General features: G+C 40.0%; 1 long non-coding RNA gene across 1 annotated transcript; it reads left to right on the forward strand.

Annotated features, from left to right (window-relative positions):
- Positions 1 to 5026: 5026 nt before the first annotated feature.
- Positions 5027 to 9139, forward strand: LOC140977882 (uncharacterized). The gene is made up of 3 exons (XR_012175460.1): positions 5027 to 5222; positions 8684 to 8816; positions 8925 to 9139. It is a non-coding gene; the product is annotated as an uncharacterized lncRNA (long non-coding RNA).
- The last annotated feature ends 10406 nt before the right edge of the window (positions 9140 to 19545 follow it).

The raw sequence follows: 19545 nt of genomic DNA on the forward strand, positions 1-19545 counted from the left end.
GAGAATTCTTCAAATCGTTGGTCAAGAAACCTCCATCGAGTTATGATGATCTTTTGGCTCGGGCAGAAAACTATGTAAATCTAGAAGATGTCCAACGGCACAAGAGAATGGAGCAGCGACTGGGAAAAATAGAGTTGAAGGAGCGGAAAGAGGAGGTAGGAAGAGAGGCATGGGTGAGAGAGAGGAGTACAAGGCTAGGGGCAGAGGACAATTCTCATCACACGTTCCTCTGAGTAGGAATCTTGACAAGGTGATGAAGGTGAGGGAATCAGAGGGGAGGTGGGAGAAGTCATAGAGGTTTGAGAGCAGTGCTAGATTGCCTCTGCTGGACAGACAAGAAGGATCCTCATCCAGGAGTCGACCGAGGTCTCTCCCATCCCCCAGGCGAGGTCGAGGCCCTTCATGGATAGATCAGAGGGTCGGGGAGCAGAGAAGGGAAGGGCGAGATCAAGATGTCCCTCAAGAGCCTGTTGATCCTAGGAAGAGATGAATGAAGACAACCGTCCTACAAGAGGAATGATTCAAATGATCTTGGGGGCTGCTACTGATGGAGACTCCGGGCGAGCTCAGAAAGTACACGGAAGAAGGTTGGGGAACTTTGAGATATCCAGGGATGCGGACTTAACACAAGATCTCATCATCAGTTTTGGGTCAGAAGACCTCCGAGGCATTGTGGCTCCACATAATGATTCCTTGGTGGTGACGGCCACCATTACCAATTACGACATGGCAATGATCTTTATTGATAATGGAAGCTCCGTGAATATTTTGTTCAAGAGAACAATGGATCAGATGAAAGTGGAAGGATTTGAGTTTGAGCCGGTCTCTACCCCTCTGTATGGGTTCGCGGGACAAGCCATTCACCCATTGGGTCAATCTTCCCTTATCCATGGGGAGTGATCCTCGGTTGACAACCAAGATGATAACCTTCGCGGTGGTAGACACTCCATTATCGTATAATAGAATCTTGGGACGGCCAACCCTAAAGGATTTTAGAGCCGTAGCTTCCACCTGTCATCAGAAGCTTAAGTTTCCTGTGGAAAAAGGAGTTGAAGTCTTATGCGGGGACCAAAAAGTCGCACGTCGGTGTTAGGAAGGGGTAGTGAGGAAAGAGGAAAGAAGAGCGCGTGTAGAGGTTAACATGATTAGGAAAGAAAGAAGTGGGTGACTTGGTCCTAAGGAAGGTACGAGAAGAGCAGAGAGGAAAGTTGGAGCCAAAGTGGGAGGGTCTTTTTAGAGCGATCGAGAAGCTTAATTCTGGAGCTTATTACTTGGAGAATGCTCAAGGCAAAGCTTTAAAGAGGCCCTGAAATGCATACCACCTTAGAAAATATTACTCTTGACTTTATCGTTGATGTATTTTGTTTTTGAATTTGTCCAATGTAATCGGTTGAAATTTAATAAAGTCAAGTTCTTATATAAAGTTCGTGGATATTATTATATTATGAGGATGATATGAGTTAAATTTTACCTACTTGGGCTGCACCTAGTAGAGGAGAAGAGTTGGGGAGAAGAAAATTAAATTTTACCTACTTAGGCTACGCCTAGTAGAGGATAAGAGTTAGGAGGAGTTGGGTTATTATTTTCCTGCTAAGGCATCGCCTAGCAGAGGAGTTAGAGGGTAAGGGTGTGGAAATTTTTATTTTCATGCTAAGGCATCGCATAGCAGAGGAGTCAAAAGGTGAGGAGGTGGGAGTTTTATTTTCCGGCTGAGGCATCGCCTAGCAGAGGAGTTAGAGGGTGAGGGTGTAGAAATTTTTATTTTTCTGCTAAGGCATCGCTTAGCAGAGGAGTCAAAAGGTGATGAGGTGGAAGTTTTATTTTCCTACTGAGGCATCGCCTAACAGAGGAGTTAGAGGGTGACGGTGTATAAATTTTAATTTTCCTGCTAAGGCATCTCCTAGCAGAGGAGTCAGAGGGTGAGGAGGTGGGAGTTTTATTTTCCTGCTGAGACATCGCCTAGCAGAGGAGTTAGAGGGTGTAGAAATTTTTATTTTCCTGTTAAGGCATCGCCTCGCGAGGGAGTCAGAGGGTGAGGAGGTGGAAGTTTTATTTTTCTGTTGAAGCATCACCTAGCAGAGGAGTCAGGGGGTCAGGATGTGGAAGTTCTACTTTCCTGCTGAGACATCTCTTAGTAGAGGAGTCAGAGGGTGAACAGGTAGAAGTTTTATTTTCCTGCTAAGGCATCACCTAGCAGAGGAGTCAGAGGGTGAGGAGGTGGAAGTTCTACTTTCCTGCTGAGGCATTGTCTAGCAGAGGAGTCAGAGGGTGAGGAGGTGGAAGTTTTTTTTTCCTGCTAAAGCATCGCCTAGCAGAGGAGTCAGAGGGTGAGGAGGTAGAAGTTTTATTTTCCTACGGAGGCGTCACCTAGTAAAAGAGTCAGAGGGTGAGGATGTGGAAGTTCTACGTTCCTGCTGAGGCATCGCCTAGTAGAGGAATCAGATGGTCGGGAGGTGGAAGTTTTATTTTCCTGCTAAGGCATCGCCTAACGGAGGAGTAATGGGGTGAGGAGGGGGAACTTTTATTATCTGGACTGCGCCTAGTAATGGAGAAGTGGTAAGGAGATTGAAAATCATATTTTACCTACTTAGGCTATTCCTAGTAGAGGAGAAGAAGAGGTGGAACAAAAGTTATATTTTATTTACTAAGTTAAGCATGGTAGAAGAAAATATGTAGTGACAGGGAGAGAGCTTCAATATGCTCGCACTCTAGCTGATTCTATTAAACCTAGTGGTTCCAAAACATCGGAGATAAACTCAGAAGAAACAATATATTCAAACGTAAAATATTCGGGGAATAAGACCAAGGGAACGAGCAAGTGGTGGGCGGAGCAATCGGGCTCTCAAGGCTGTTGGGCGAGGGCGAGCGCACGGGGCGTACGGGCGAAGGCGTGCGGACGAGGCGAGGGCGCACGAGCGTATTGGCGAGGGGCTGCGGGGGCGCTCGGGGAGAGGCAATGCTGCTGGGAGAAGAAGTGTGTGGGCGAGGAGTTACATGGGGCGAGCATTTGAGGAGCACCGAGAAGGTGCCAGGCGAGAGCGAGCAAAGCAAGGCTGGGAGGGTTCGAGGTTGTGCTCGCGAGGGTAAGGGCGTGTAGGCAAGGGTAGGTTGGTGAGGTGACTGCTGCATTGGCGAGGGGCGAGGCAAAGGGGAGGAAGGGTGAGAGCACTGCACAGGAGGCGAGGCTACGCGAAATGCGGTGGGGTGAGGGCATTGTAGGCGAGACGAGGCGAGCTAGATGTGGATGAAGGTGTGATGGGCGAGGTCCGGGAGATGGTGCTGCGGGCTGACGGGCGATGATGTGCAGGACGCACGGACTGGGCGAGGGTGTGTAGGCAGAGGGCGAGGTTGGAATGGCAAGCGCGGGCGGCGCTATGGGGCGAGAGGGGCTACTGGGTGAGGAGGTGAGGCAGGAAGCGGGCTGGGCGAGGGTGTGTAGGCAGAGGGCAAGGCTGGAATGAAAAGTGTGGGAGTGCAGGATGGGAGGTTGGTGAGGCGACTGTTGCGTTGGCAAGGGGCTGACAAGGCTGTGAGTGAAGGAGAAGGCAAGGTAGGCGAGAGTGTGGATGGGTGAGAGGGCGAGGGAGGCAGGGGGAAAGCAGCGGCTCGGGCGTGAGAGGCGAGGCATGCAAGAAGGTTGGCGATGAAGAGAGGTGATGGCAGGAGGATGAGGGACTGGTGACAGGGCGAGGGCGAGGGCGAGGGCGAGAGCTGAAGAAAGACAAGCGGGGTTGCAAGGCGATGCACTAAGCGAAGGGCAAGGAGGTGACTGGCGAGGGCCAAGAGAGAGTGGGTGGCGTTGCTGTGGTGAGACAACGAGGTGTTGGGCTCACACGAGGAGGGGCGAGGCTAAGGCAAGACGAGGTAAGGGCACTGCGAGGGGAGATACGGGTGAGTGCAAGCAAAGGGCGGCGCAGGGCCAGTATATGAGAAGGGGCGAGGCTGTGAAGTGAAAGTTTGTGCGAGACTAGGGCGATGCTTTGTGCGAAGAGGAGCAAGGTGGCTGTTGCGAAGCGCAGTGGCAATGGGGCTGTGCAAGGCGAATGTACAGGTGTGGCTGTGGATAAAATGTTAAGGGAAGACGGGTGTGAAGTGGAGAAGGGATTAATATTTACAGGGGATCCCAACACAGATCTGGCACTTCAAAGTGGAAAGGTGATCCAATTTGTTTCCAAATTCTTGGAGACTAACGAAAAGCAGGGAAAAAAATGCACTACTCGCATGTTGCAAACCGAGGACAACACAATTAATCAAACTTCGAACCTACGATTCAGTTCGACTTTGGAGGTGGGGACTGATGATGCCCCATGAATGGGCCCATCAAGATGAGGCCCAAACCCCAGCCCATCCCTAGCCCAGGTGGAAGGTCTATGGCAGGTTCAGGTATTCTCCTATAAATACTAGGTTTGAGAGTCTAACTATTGATTCACTATATTGTCTTTCAGCAGCATCCTTAGCTGCTCTCTCATTATATACTCACTCTCTGACTTGAGCGTCGTAGGGGCTATGCCGGGACACCCTTTCGACCCCCTTCTAACGGTCTCCTTTGTGATTTCAGGCTTAGATTAAATTCGAGGTCTGCACTCGGGCTAGTATCACCTGGTGGAACCGAACTCTAAATTTTCAGTGAATATCAATGTGCAATGGAAAGATACAGATGGGAAGTCAACTCTCAACCAGGAAAATGAGAGAATAATACACTTCTCTTTTACATCGGCTGTCAGTTGTTTATCCTGATCTCTCCTATGGAATTCCATCTTTGGGTGGATTTGAATTTTCAAATAAATTTGGTATTTTGAACTTCTTATACATAGATGGTTTCATTTCTTTCAATTTTGTCTAACACCTTTTATTGATTATAATGCAGTGAAAACAGTCCCTTTTGGTGATGATAAACTGTAGAATAGAAGCCTTGAATGTCTGCATTCCACTGATACTATAGTTGGATACTCTCTATTGTGTTCCCTGTCTATTTATCTTAATTTGGATAAAAAAAAATGGCAGTGTCACATTAATTTGGACAATTAAAACCAATACATTTTTTTCGAAAAGTCTTCCTAATTGTCCTCCGGTGGAAATAGCCCAAGGCTTCTTGGTTCCTTTATGTTGGCTTTCCTAGTTTCATCTTTCAATATTGATTCTCTGAAATCCAAAATTTTTAGTTCTTGGAAAGTCCTGATTCTCAAGTATATGAGCTGAAGAATGGCCTGCAAACTTCATACGTATGTATCTTTACATATCTTATAATGACAACATGCTAGTGTGGTTTTTGTGTCAGTTTAAATTTGCCATAATTTAAAGGTTGAAGCTTAGTTCAAGTTGTTGAAGTATAGACAACTCGGAAAGAAGAGCTTTCATTAGTTGATGTTCTCTTTTAAAGCTAAATACGATTGTGATTACCTTCTTACAAAGTTAACCTTATTCATTTGGTGGTTTTACAATATGTTATCTTGTAGAGCCCAAAATCAGTACACGTAAAACCCATGTAATTATTTAAATTATTAAATTATTTATTTAAGTTTAAAATGATTTTAGTGATGAATGATTTATGAAATTGCATTATTTTAAATTATTTATATTTATGTGATGCACGTTAAAATTTTTTCTCGAGTTTCATGTTTCAGGTGATTATTCGATGCGGGATCGGAGAAAAGAGACCGGCGATGATTTGGACGATTTGTAAAATGTGGTTTTTTATTTCAAGTCAAGAAATTGTTATTTTAAATTATTTTATTTAGTTTTTAGTATTTTAAAAAACCTAATTTAATTTATTAGGTGATTTTGAGATTTTAAACTTTTAAGGTTTAAAATATGTGTATTTTATTTCAAATTTAGGGATACTATTAATTTAGTGGGGAATTAGTATTTTATTTAGTATACTAATTGATTATTAGTATTTTAATATCCTAATTAAACCCCTTAATTCCCTCCCCACTAGGGTTGAGCATCCAGTCGGTTCGGTTACCGACCGAATCGAATTAGTAATAACCGAACCGAACCGAGATATTTAGTCATAACCGAACCGACCGAATTAATTTTCATAACCGATGGAAAACTGAACCGAAATAAAATCGGTTAATTCGGTCATTAGTTTTAAAAAAATTTTATGATTTAACTTTAATTACATATAGATTAAAACATAAAAATTAAAAATTAAAATATATATAAAAATTGATAGGGTTGATTTTAAAATTAAGGGTTGACTATAATTAGATTTAGGGTTGATTTAAAATTAAAATATATATAAATTTTGATAAAAAAAATTATTAAATAATAGTATTTATTATATCGGTTAATTCAGTTAACCGATTTCAAAATTTTGAAAATCGTAACCGAATCGAATTAACCGATATAACCGAATTTTTTTAATTGAAAAACCGAATTTCCAAAATAACCGAACCGAATTTCCGAATTGTCTCGGTTCGGTTGGTTAATTCGGTTTAACCGAAATCTTGCTCACCCCTACTCCCCACTAACCCATTAAAGCACACACTCACTCTATCACACACACCATCGGTTTTCATTGCACACACATCATCTTCATTTCATTTTCTTAGAAAAGAGATAGGGTTCTTGGAGAGCAGCAGCCACCACCCTTTTCCCTTTCTTCATTTCAGCAATTCTCGATCATTTTGTAGCAAGAAATCGCGCCACAATTCTCGATCAACCCTCGCATTATCTTCGCTTCGGTATCGTCGTATCAAGAGTTTTAAAGAACCAAGGCGTGTATAGTCTATTGTTTCTGCATCGATCTTGTCATATTATATGTTTTGATGTTTATTATGTGTAAAAATTCATGTTTGTTGTGCAAAGTTTGAGCAAAAACGTTTGGACCGATTTTGAAACGGATTTTAGATCTTAAAAACCGAGTTTGATGTAATTTTGATCATTGTGAATTTTTGGTTAGTTTTCTGGAAAAACTTTCAACATATAAAATATAGTTCTTTTTAATATCTTCGATTTGACAATAAATTCATAATTTTTCAACAAGAAATGAGTGAGTTATGATTGTTTTCGTGGAACTGCTCAAACTGTGATTTTATAAAAAATGTGTTCTTGACATGTCCTTGAAGTTGTTTGTTGCAGGCTTCGTTGGGAACTGCCGGGCGATCGCTGCTACATTTAGGTATATTGGATATGATGTTTGGATGATAATCGGTGTTTCGTTTTGTGTCGTTAGGCGATTGGTTGCATTAGAAGTCGTAAGACGCATGATGTGTCAAAAATTTCGGGTTATAAAGTGGTGATGCGTTGTGGTTGAGCGGACGTTGCTTTGGGGACGTTTGGGGAGTTTTCATGGGGTTGAGTCAATGACATAGCGTCCTAGGATGAGTCACAATGTGTTGGTTCATGGTCCGTAAGATTTAGTTAGAAGGATTAAGTCTCAAGTCGTGTCGTCCAGAGGACCCGGCTCCCGAGCGGTAACTTTCTACCGTCCGAGCGCCACTCTTTTTGTCTGAGTGTAGAATTCCAGAAGAATTGGCGCTCGAGCGGTAATATGTTACCGCCTGAGCGCGGCCCCAGTTGGAAGAATGGTTGGTTTCATTTAGTTTTAGGTTCAATTAGAGGGTTTGTGTCTTCCATTGTTTAGGAAATGTTCATACCATTTTTCAGGATTTGTTTCAGGGTTCGATGTCATAGTTTAGTACGATGATTAAACGAGGTCAAGTCCCGAGTGATATAGAATGTCATAAGTCAATTGTTTATTTCGGTGGTGAGCACGACTACTACATCTAAGTTATGGAAGTTAAGTGCATAGAATTGTGTTAGTATGTGCAGCAGTGGCCCCAAGAGAGACCCAACGAATCCCTCAACGCCATGTAAGTATGCTCGACGTGCAAAAGAAAAATGTTTATTTTTGAGGTATGCTAAATTTTTTTTGACCAAATATGAACGGGTTTGGAAGTCGGCGAACGTGGCCGAAGACCTCTCCACCCCGGTGAAGCATGACCGGGTTTAGATCAGGATTGAAAAGCGGTAAAGCTTGACCAGGGACCAATCCACCCGGTAAGCATGATCGAGGATCTCATGTATGTGGTAGTGGACATCCCTGCCAGCCCAGTGCTGTGGTTTAGTCTGATCAAACGTATTTATGTATAGGTCACTTGCTTTGAAACATATCTCTACGCAAAATGATGATGTTTATGTATGCTCAAGTATGTATGATACAAGTATGTTTATGAAATGATGGCACGTCTACGTTTATGTAAGTACGTTCATGTTCAAGTATGTATGTCCTACTTTAAATTGCATGTGGTTTTATTATGTATTACTTGTTATTCTCAGTTTATGCATGTTGAGTCTTTAGACTCACTAGACTTGATCGATGCAGGTGAGGACGAGTTCGAGGAGACGAGAGGTGGGGACCAGTGAGTTGGCTCGGACTACGCGGAGGCTAAACCCGAGGACTGCCTATGTTTTAAAAATTTATGCATGTTGATTCAAATACTCTGATTTTCATGAGATTGATTTACGTTGTTTAAAACAGTTTTTTTGCAAACTATATTTGTAATCGTTTTTATTGCAAATACATTGGACGAGTAGTTTACCTTTATCGCAATTTTAAGGGTTTCTATTTATTTAAGAAAATTTTTATTTTTCCACAAATTTTAAGTATTTTAAAAGTACGGTACGTTACATATATAATATCTTGAGTTATTTGCTTGTTGATTTACAATTGCAGGTCAGCAACAACAGGTTGTTCGTTGGAACGACACTCAGAACTCTCAGGCTTCCAAAAGCAAGGGAGATGCTTTTATCTGTACATGGATCGCCCCTTGGTGTTTACAAGGAAGAGAACATGGAAACAATGCAAGGTATGCTTGCAGATATCTTAAATATTTCAAACTATACTACCATTTAAAAAATCTAAGCACATCATATCTAGAAAACTTCTGTATAAAATCCTTTATTTCATATTGTAGAGACCGAAGATGGTTGAATATTACTAGAAGCATAATGATGTTAGTAATTGTAGGTGTGTTTGAATTTTTCCAAGTACATTTGAGTGTATTTACTGCATCCAAACATTTTAATTTCGTCAATGAAGCTACGTAGCTAGTGAGTTTAACTATGGCCGATAGAATTATGCTATCCACCTTGGCACCATTACGAATCTTCAGTGCTAAAAAATGTACCTCATTTTATCCCATTCCTTGTAGGAAAAAAAAAAAGTGATTTGGCATATTAGTTAAGAGATTGTTATAATTGGGACGAGATCTCTCGCCATATTGTGACCTTGGTGCCAGAACCATGAATTCCAAGTCTTCATACCAGAAATCAAGGGCAAAATATAGCAAAACTGTTGCCAACAATCTTTTTCTGAGTGTTCTATTGTTGCATGAAGAACAATGTCTAATTCTCCCACTAAAATCAAATCTTGGATTCACTTGATCCAATAATTCCGTAAATATGTATTTGCCGTCATCATTGTTGGTTGAAACAGTTTTGTCAGTCCTCTAGTGTATTTTTTTTCATATTTTAAAACATTAATATAATATTAAATCTTATGCCTTAAAAATTATTTGTTTTATATCATTTTAATAAAAATTATCATAATCTAACCGAATATTGGAATTAAAAAATGTGTTATAAACGTTATGGGAACATTTGGGGATTAAGCCCCGTCTCATTGGTATTTAAGAAAATAGGCCTCGAACTCTAAAAGACCATGTTACCCTTCGGTAAAAAATTAAGTTTTTTTTTTAAAAACAAAATGCAATAAAAAGCTTTTTAACCGGTGTCGACATGGTAATGGGCTTTGGACTGACCTAATTAAATAAATCACTTCCACTTTTCCCTATTTTGTCTTATCAAACTCGAAAGGAAATGTCGTCCTTTCTCCACTGCGTTGTCGGAAAGCAAGCATGGACACAAGTTTCGATCTTTCTATGATGTGGAAAATGTTGATGTAAGTAACTGATCCAAGTTTCTATTTTATATAATTTCGATTTTATTTGCGATATTCAGAATCAAGCCATGTCGGAAAGTAAAACTATAGTTAGATTTTAAATATCAATGTTCAAATTGTTGTCGACTTAGATATCTCGACCTATTTCAAATGCTTTTGTACTCGGTTCAAAGTTCTCTTTTTTATGTTCGACGAAAATACATAATATGAAATGTCGACCATGTGACATTTATGTTGACTTATTTGCCTGTAGTTGGATTTGTTGATTTCTTGATATTTTTCTTTCGACTGACTGTTCATTATGATTATACTCATATTTATTTAGATCTATATGTAAGTTTACTCATATTTATTTAGATCTATATGTAAGTTTTTTTCTCAGTGATGAAGAAATCATAACTCGTATTAGTGTGTCTATGTAGAGTTGTCTAAATTGCCGAATACCAAGTGATATTGAAAGATTCGTCAACGTTGGTGATGGAAACAAAGTTAAAGTTGAGGCAATATAAAATTTAGATTATTGTTAAAGACTGTAATATATTTGGATCTTTATGAAACATTTGTTGTATCGTCTTTTAGATGAAATTTGATTTCCATTTCTGCATTGGACAAATTCGGTTATTCTTGTTCATTTGGAAATAGAATATTCAGTTTTTTTTCTTTATTTAAAATTGGTCGGTTCTTATTCTTTATTAGGATACAATAATATTTATTCTTTGGGTATTATTTATTCATTTAATGAATCTATGCAAACAATTATAAGCACTAAAAGAAAATTAACAAGTGAGAATTCAATTGTTTTATGACACAAAAGATTGGGTCATATCTTTGAAAATAGAATAAGGATACTTGTGACGGATGAAATTCTCGAACCTTTAGATTACACAAATTTTAATAATTGTGTAAATTGTATAAAAAGAAAACAAACCAATAAAAGGATATTTGAAGTCAAAAGGTGTTCAAGTATCTTAGAACTTATACATACTGATATTTGTGGTCAATTTCATTCGGCTTCTTAGAATGGTCAACAGTATTTTTTAATGTTCACAGACGATTTTTCAAGATATAACTTCATTTATCAGTCATTGGATGTGTTCAAAATATAAAGCTGAAGTTGAAAATCAATTTGGCTAAAATATTAAAAGTGTCAGATCTGACTGTGGTGGTGAATACTATGGTAGATATGACAGTTCAAGTGAATAACGTTCAGACTTTTTGCTAGATTCCTAGAGCAATGCGGTATCGTCCCATAGTACATTATGTCAGGTTCGCCCACTATGAATGGTGTTGTTGAAAGACGAAACAGAACATTTACTGACATGGTGATGAGTATGATTAATCATTTCACCTTACCAGAACCACTCTGGGGAGAAGCACTAAAGATCGCAATGTATGTCCTTAACAGTATTCCAACTAAGGAAGCGACAAAAACCCTTTATGAACTTTGGTTAGGCAAAAAGCCTAGTATTAAGCATTTGCAAGTTTGGGGATGTCTAGTTGAGACAAGGCCTTACAAGCCTAATAAAAAAACTGGATAAGAGGACGATCAGTTGTTATTTCATTGGATATTCTAAAAGATCCAGGGGTACAAGTTTTATCATCCCACAAGTATATCTATTTTTGAGTCAGGAAATGCCCGATTCTTCGAGGATGTTGAGTTTCCGGGGGGGAGATAAAGTAAGATATATTTTATTTGAAGATGAATATGTAAATATTCTCACAGGCGTCTTAGACATTGATCAGAATCACAATCCTAACTTTGACCAAGAAACAATACAGGAAAACAATATTAGAGATCTTCTCATTCCAGATTTCAATGGGTGTAAACATATTTGTTTGGTTTTATATGTTGATGACATTCTATTTGCTAACAACGATGTAGAGTTGTTGCATGACACCAAGAGATTTCTAGCTAAAAATTTTGATATGAAAGATCTTGGTGATGCATCTTAGTACTGAATATCTAGATACATCAGGATTGCACTCGAGATATTCTTGGATTATCACAGAAATGCTATATCAAGAAAGTTCTCAAGAGATAAGGGATGCAAGACTGTAAACCAATGGTGTAAGGACCGTGTATCGTATTATCGTAAATCTTATGTTGATTATCGATAATGCATGAAATTATCATGTGATTACGTATATGATGTATATCATGACAATGGAAATGAGAAAATATGTGGTGATAATGAAAGATTGTATTAGAAATTGATTTGTGTTTGAAAAGTATGCTGAACCGCAATACAAAAATAACACATGTTACGGTTTTTGGCATAATCATCTGAGTATTAGTCCAAATGGGATGAGATTAATTCCATTGGAAAGCTGATATATAGTACTAAAACTTTCATGTTTTGAGTTTTGTCTAAATCCATTTAGAAATATGGGCAAAATCTTCCCGAAGTGTATCGTGTGCGTTGCAGTTCCTTCACTGACACATTTTGGGAGAATGAGCATAACTCTCGCATCCGATATTCAAATTGAGTGAAGTTAGTGGCAAATGAAATCCAAGACATAGAGCTACAACTTTTATGTTGACCACTTTTGCTAAATCGGAACCTAAAATAGCGTTTCGGCCAGAACAAGACGCGCATCTGCGCAGAACTGCGCGCGCGGGCAGAACTACCCGCGCATATGCGCGAGTTCGGGCGCGCATATGCGCGAATACCTCTGTAGCACACGTTATAAGGATGGTAAAGATAAGTTTTCAGTACATATATTCATCCTTTTGGTGAAGCTTCGAGAAAGAGAAAGGGAAATTGATTTCTTTCGTCCTAATCGACTTTGAAACGTTGTCCAAACTTGAAACAAATTATATATCCGAAATCCTCGCATTGAGAGCTTCCTTTTGAGGTAAGTTTCTTCTAATTTCAGCATCTTTAATTATCAAAGTGCTGGAATAGCATGTATTTGAAGTCGAAATCTATACGTGTAGTAGAATAGCCGACAAGAAACACATATTCGAAGTCGGAATTGAATTATGTTATGATTTCAATTTGATATGAAATTTCAAAGTTTCAAAAGATATTTGAAACTTATATTGTTGATTTTGAATGATGTTATTGATTGAAATGAATATGTTATTGATGTAGATAGAATATTATACCGAAATCTTCAAGCTACATCAATTGGAAACGAAGAATTGAGGTATTTTGCGACCGGGTAACATACGACAGGTATCTGTATTATATGATATATGTTTGATTGATTGGATTGAGATACATGTCTATATGCCTTATTTGTTGAGTTGATGTGGCATACATGACATGCACGTTGAGCTATGATCCTTGGATACCCTGATATGATTTGATTTGATTCTGGGGTTTGTGAACACAATGCTATGTTTGGTATTACATGACCCTTAAAGCATAGTCATTTGTGGCCCCGATGATTGATTGAGATTTGGGATTTGATGGCGCTTTGTCGACGCTATCATACGATTATCCCTGATTGAGGCCGGTGTGCCAGCTCGAGCATTGATTTGATAGCGATTCGATTGACTCTGACATGTGCTCAGTGGATGGGCATTTGACCTGATACCTCCACGACATACATGCATTGCATATCATATATCATTGTTTAGATATCTGTGGTATATATTGTGGTTGCTTCAGACTGAGCTTTGCTCACCCCAGATGGGGCTGTTTTTGTCATTGTATGTGGACAATGACAGGTACTCCAGGATATCAGGAGACCGGAGATGGTACTTCTGGAGGGAGTCATAGTTTGAGTGGAGGTTTCATGGTCTTTCCCAGTATATATGTTATGTATCTATATACCGGGGCATGTCCCGAGGATATGATTTGTTGTTGTATGATTTGTTTTGATTATGTGTTGGCAGATTTTATGATGTGAGATGAAATACTATTTTTAGTATTCAAATAACTTATTTTGGGCTCATTGTAAAGAAATTTTAAACCTGTTTTCCGCTGTAATAAATTAACCCTAATTAAATTGCATTGTAATAACGATTAGGAGTTAAGGGCACCACACGGAGTGGTATCAGAGCATAGCTGGGAATGCTCGATTGAGTCTTGTGTATACTTGAATAGGCACAAATGAATTGTGCGTTTGTGTTTGAATTATTTGTATTACTTGCTCTTACTTGATTTGATTTGAGTAAGTATCTGATGAGATTGATGATATGAGATGGTGATGATGTGAAATTGATATGAAATGTGATATTCATCATTTGATTTGTAGATGGATCCCACAAATGAAACTGCGAGTAGCAGTACTGAGAGAATAGCTGGACAATTTGAAGGGTTGTCCATGGATGTAGTAATGGCTCGATTCCAGGATCTGAAACCACCGAGGTTCTTTGGCACTGAGAGTGCAAAAAGAGCGGAGGCTTGGTTGAAGGATATCGAGCATCTGTTTAATATTGTTGAATACTCTAAGGCTCGGCGAATTAAACTTGCTCTCTACCAACTGAAAGACCGAGCAAAATCTTGGTGGGAAGCCGCTGAGATTGGACTAAAAGAGGCCGGGATTGAAGACACATGGGATGTCTTCAAGGCCCAGTTTTTAGAGCAGTATTCCCCTCCTTCTTATTATACTGCTCAGGAGAATGAATTCAATAGTCTGCAGCAGGGAACGATGACTGTTGCAGAATATGCTTCGAAGTTTTCTACACTGTTGAAGTATGCACCTCACGTAGCTGGAAATGCGAAGGCAAAATATAATAGGTTTGTAAATGGTTTACATCCTGCTTTATATACTTTTGTTGTTTCTGGATTGCCTACCAGCTACGCAGAGGTAGTTGAACGAGCCAAGGCAGCTGAGGCTGGACTCAGGCGAGGAGGTCCACAGTATACTCCTCCACCACCAGTGTCAGCTCAGCAGCCTGTATTGCGTCCAAGGGGTAAGAAGTTTAAGAAGACTGGTTCCACTGTTTCTTCTTCTTCTTCGAGTTCCAGTGGATCCCAGAGAGGGAGTCCCGTGATTGCTCCTTATTGTAGTTATTGTGGAGGCAAACATACTATCGAGTAGTGTCGAGGTATGTTTGGTACTTGTTATCATTGTGGACAGGAAGGCCATTTTTCTCGTGTATGTCCGAACAGGGGTACGACTTCTTCTCAACCCCAGCCAGGATTTAGAGGTGGCCCTAGCATGTTGAGACCTGCTGTTCCTGTTCCATCTTTTCAGCAGTCGAGTGTCCCACGATATCGAGGACCAAGTGGTCAGACTGCCCAGGTTCCTCCTCAAGTTCGAGTGTATGCTATGACTGAGGATCAGGCGAAAGAAGCTCCTGGTGGTGTGATTGCAGGTATTTGCATTCTTTGCGATTATCCTGCACGTGTTGTATTTGATACAGGAGCATCTCACTCATTCATATCTCATGCATTTGTTGCATCTCATGGTATTGAGTGCACCCCGTTGTATGATGTTTTGTCGATAGCCACGCCAGCAGGAAAGATTATTTTGTCTCAGCAAGTTGTGCATAATTGTGTATTGATATATGAGGATAATGTGATGTTCTTGAATTTGATTGTCCTCCCAATGCACGACTTTGATTGTATTGTTGGCATGGATATCTTGACAACAAATCGAGCTACTGTTGATTGTTTTCATGGAGTGGTTCGATGTCGACCTATTGATGGACCCAAGTGGAATTTTTATGGCAAGGGTTACCAAGCCAAAATTCCTTTGGTATCCTCTCTGGAAATGTCTCGATTTTTGTTTAGCGGGGATGAGGGTTATCTTATCTACGCTATTGATGTCTCTAAGAAGGAGCCTTCTTTATCTGATATTCCTGTTGCGAAAGAATTCCCGGATGTATTTCCCGATGAGATTCCTGATTTTCCTCCTCATCGAGAAGTTGAGTTTAGTATTGATCTTGGGACGGGGACTGCACCGATATCGAAAGCTCCTTATCGCATGGCACCTCTGGAATTGAAAGAATTGAAAGAACAATTACAGGATCTTCTCGACAAGGGATATATTCGACCGAGTGTATCACCTTAGGGAGCTCCAGTTTTATTTGTTCGAAAGGAAGACGGTACTATGCGAATGTGTATCGATTATAGGCAACTGAATCGGGCTACTGTGAAAAACAAGTACCCACTTCCTCGTATTGACGATCTCTTTGATCAGCTTCAGGGTACTTCTGTATACTCGAAGATTGATCTTCGTTCTCGGTATCATCAAGTACGTGTTCGAGAAGAAGATGTGCCTACAACTGCTTTTCGTACCAGGTATGGCCACTATGAATTCTTGGTTATGCCTTTCGGTCTCACGAATGCTCCTGCTATCTTTCTGGATTTAATGAATCGTGTCTTTCGTGATTATCTTGACCGATTCGTTATTGTATTTATCGATGATATTCTTGTATATTCGAAATCGAAAAAGGAGCATGTTGAACATCTGATACTGGTAAATGGACATTTATATGCTAAATTGTCCAAATGCGAATTCTAGATGGATAAAGTGGTATTTTTAGGCCACGTCATTTCGAGACATGGAATATCTGTTGATCCCGCTAAGGTTGAAGCCGTATTGAATTGGCCGAGACCTACGAATGTTCCTGAGATACGTAGCTTCATGGGTTTAGCTGGTTATTATCGTCGTTTTATTGAAGGATTTTCGAAAATAGCTAAACCTATTACTCAACTGACACAGAAGAATCAGCGATTCATTTGGTCAGATGAATGTGAAGCTAGTTTTCTTGAATTGAAGACGAGATTGACCACAGCACCTGTGCTTACTATTCCCTCAAGTACCGGAGGATTTGTAGTGTGTACAGATGCGTCTGGTAAAGGTTTGGGCTGTGTTCTGATGCAACATGGCAAAGTGATTGCTTATGCGTCTCGTCAATTGAAATCTCATGAAACACGTTATCCTGTTCATGATCTTGAATTGGGCGCCATTGTATTTGCTCTGAAGATTTGGCGCCATTATTTGTATGGAGAAAAGTTTATTATTTATTCAGATCACAAGAGTCTGAAATATCTCTTTTCTCAATCGGATTTGAACATGAGGCAACGCAGGTGGATGGATCTCCTGAAAGATTTTGATTGTGAGATTCAATATCACCCTGGATCGGTGAATGTTACTGTGGATGCCCTTAGTCGTAAGGTGCATGATTCTGTGTTAGCATCTATTTGTGTCGCCAAAGTACACGAGGATATATGTACTTCTGGTTGGACTTTTCACTCGAATTGGAATTCTGTCACTGTTTCAGCATTGCAAATTGAGCCGAACTTGATATTTAAAATCCGAAAAGCCCAACGAAGCGATGCTCAGATTCAGAAGTCGAAAGAACTTGTATCTGCAGGACATCAGTCTGGATTTCAGATTTCTTCTGATGGTTCTTTACGATTTAATGGTCGGCTGGTAGTTCCTGCTAATTCTGATTTGAAATCTGCCCTTCTTCGAGAAGCACATTGTAGCAAATACAGTATTCACCCTGTAGGTCGAAAAATGTATTTGACATTGAGACCCCAATTCTGGTATAGACGTATGAAGAAGGACATTGCTGAGTTTATTTTGAAATGCTTGGTCTGCCAGCAAGTGAAAGCCGAGAGAATGAAACCGGGAGGATTACTCCATAGTCTCGAAATCCCGAAATGGAATTGGGAACATATTGCTATGGACTTTGTGACTCATTTACCTCGTTCCCCAAGGGCTGTGATGCTATTTGGGTTTTTATTGATCGGCTTTCGAAATCTGCACATTTCATTCCGTATGAGCGGACTTATCCTTATCAGAGAATGGCCCGTTTATACATCGAGAATATTGTGAGACTGCACGGTGTGCCCGTCTCAATTGTATTTGATCGTGATCCCAGGTTTGCTTCTAAATTCTGGGGTTGTTTTCAGGAAGCGATGGGTACGCGTTTGGCTATGAGTACTGCTTATCATCCTCAAACTGATGGCCAAACTGAGCGTACAATTCAAACATTAGAGGATATGTTACGTGCGATTGTGATGGATTTCAGAATGGGATGGCAAGATGCTTTACCATTGGTGGAATTTTCTTATAATAATAGTTTCCAAACGAGCATTGGTATGGCACCGTTTGAAGCCTTATATGGGAGACGATGTAGATCACCGTTATTCTGGGATGAAAATGGTGAAAGACAATTGACTGGACCTGAAATGATACAAGAAATGAATGATAAAGTTCAGTTAATTCGACAGCGGATGAAAGCCGCTCAGGATCGTCAAACGAGTTATGCGAATAAACGAAGACGACCCTTGGAATTCCAGAAAGGTGACAAAGTGTTTCTAGAAATATCTCCCTTCCGAGGCACCGTTCGATTTGGCATGCGAGGGAAGTTATCTCCTCGATATGTTGGTCCATACGAGATCCTTGATCGAGTTGGAGATCTTGCCTATCGGTTGGCATTGCCACCAGCTTTATCTGCCATTCATGATGTGTTTCATGTTTGTATGTTGAGAAAGTATGAACCAGATCCCTCACATGTACTTGCACCTGAAGAGGTTGAACTTGATCCTTCTCTTTCCTATGTTAATCAACCTGTTTTCATTATGGATCGGAAGGAGAAGATATTGCGTAACAAATCGATTCCTCTGGTTCGAGTGCAATGGACACGACATGGTGTGGAGGAGTCAACGTGGGAATTGGAAAGCAAGATGCGAGAATCATATCCGCACTTGTTTGATTCTATTCCTCTTGTTCCATTGTATTCAATGTATAATGATCCATTTACTGATTTTAGTTTTGATATGTACTATAACTGGTGACGTATGATATGTTTACCAATGTTTTGTATATATGGACACTTGAGATTTCGAGGACGAAATCTTTTAAGTGGGGGGGAAATGTAAAGACCGTGTATCGTATTATCGTAAATCTTATGTTGATTATCGATAATGAATGAAATTATCATGTGATTACGTATATGATGTATATCATGACAATGGAAATGAGAAAATATGTGGTGATAATGAAAGATTGTATTAGAAATTGATTTGTGTTTGAAAAGTATGCTGAACCGCAATACAAAAATGACACATGTTACGGTTTTTGGCACAATCATCTGAGTATTAGTCCAAATGGGATGAGATTAATTCCATTGAAAAGCTGATACATAGTACTAAAACTTTCATGTTTTGAGTTTTGTCTAAATCCATTTAGAAATATGGGCAAAATCATCCCGAAGTGTATCGTGTGCGTTGCAGTTCCTGCACTGATACATGTTGGGAGAATGAGCATAACTCTCGCATCTGATATCCAAATTGAGTGAGGTTAGTGGCAAATGAAAGCCAAGACATAGAGCTACAACTTTTATGTTGACCACTTTTGCTAAATCGGAACCTAAAATAGCGTTTCGGCCAGAACAAGACGCACATCTGCGCAGAACTGCGTGTGCGGGCAGAACTACCCGCGCATATGCGCGAGTTCGGTCGCGCATATGCGCGAATACCTCTGTAGCACACGTTATAAGGCTGGTAAAGATAAGTTTTCAGTACATATATTCATCCTTTTGCTGAAGCTTCGAGAAAGAGAAAGGGAAATTGATTTCTTTCGTCCTAATCGACTTCGAAACGTTGTCCAAACTTGAAACAAATTATATATCCGGAATCCTCGCGTCGAGAGCTTCCTTTTGAGGTAAGTTTCTTCTAATTTCAGCATCTTTAATTATCAAAGTGCTGGAATAGCATGTA

This window comes from Primulina huaijiensis, chromosome 5 (assembly GCF_012295235.1).
Source record: "Primulina huaijiensis isolate GDHJ02 chromosome 5, ASM1229523v2, whole genome shotgun sequence".
Lineage (NCBI taxonomy): Eukaryota > Viridiplantae > Streptophyta > Magnoliopsida > Lamiales > Gesneriaceae > Primulina > Primulina huaijiensis.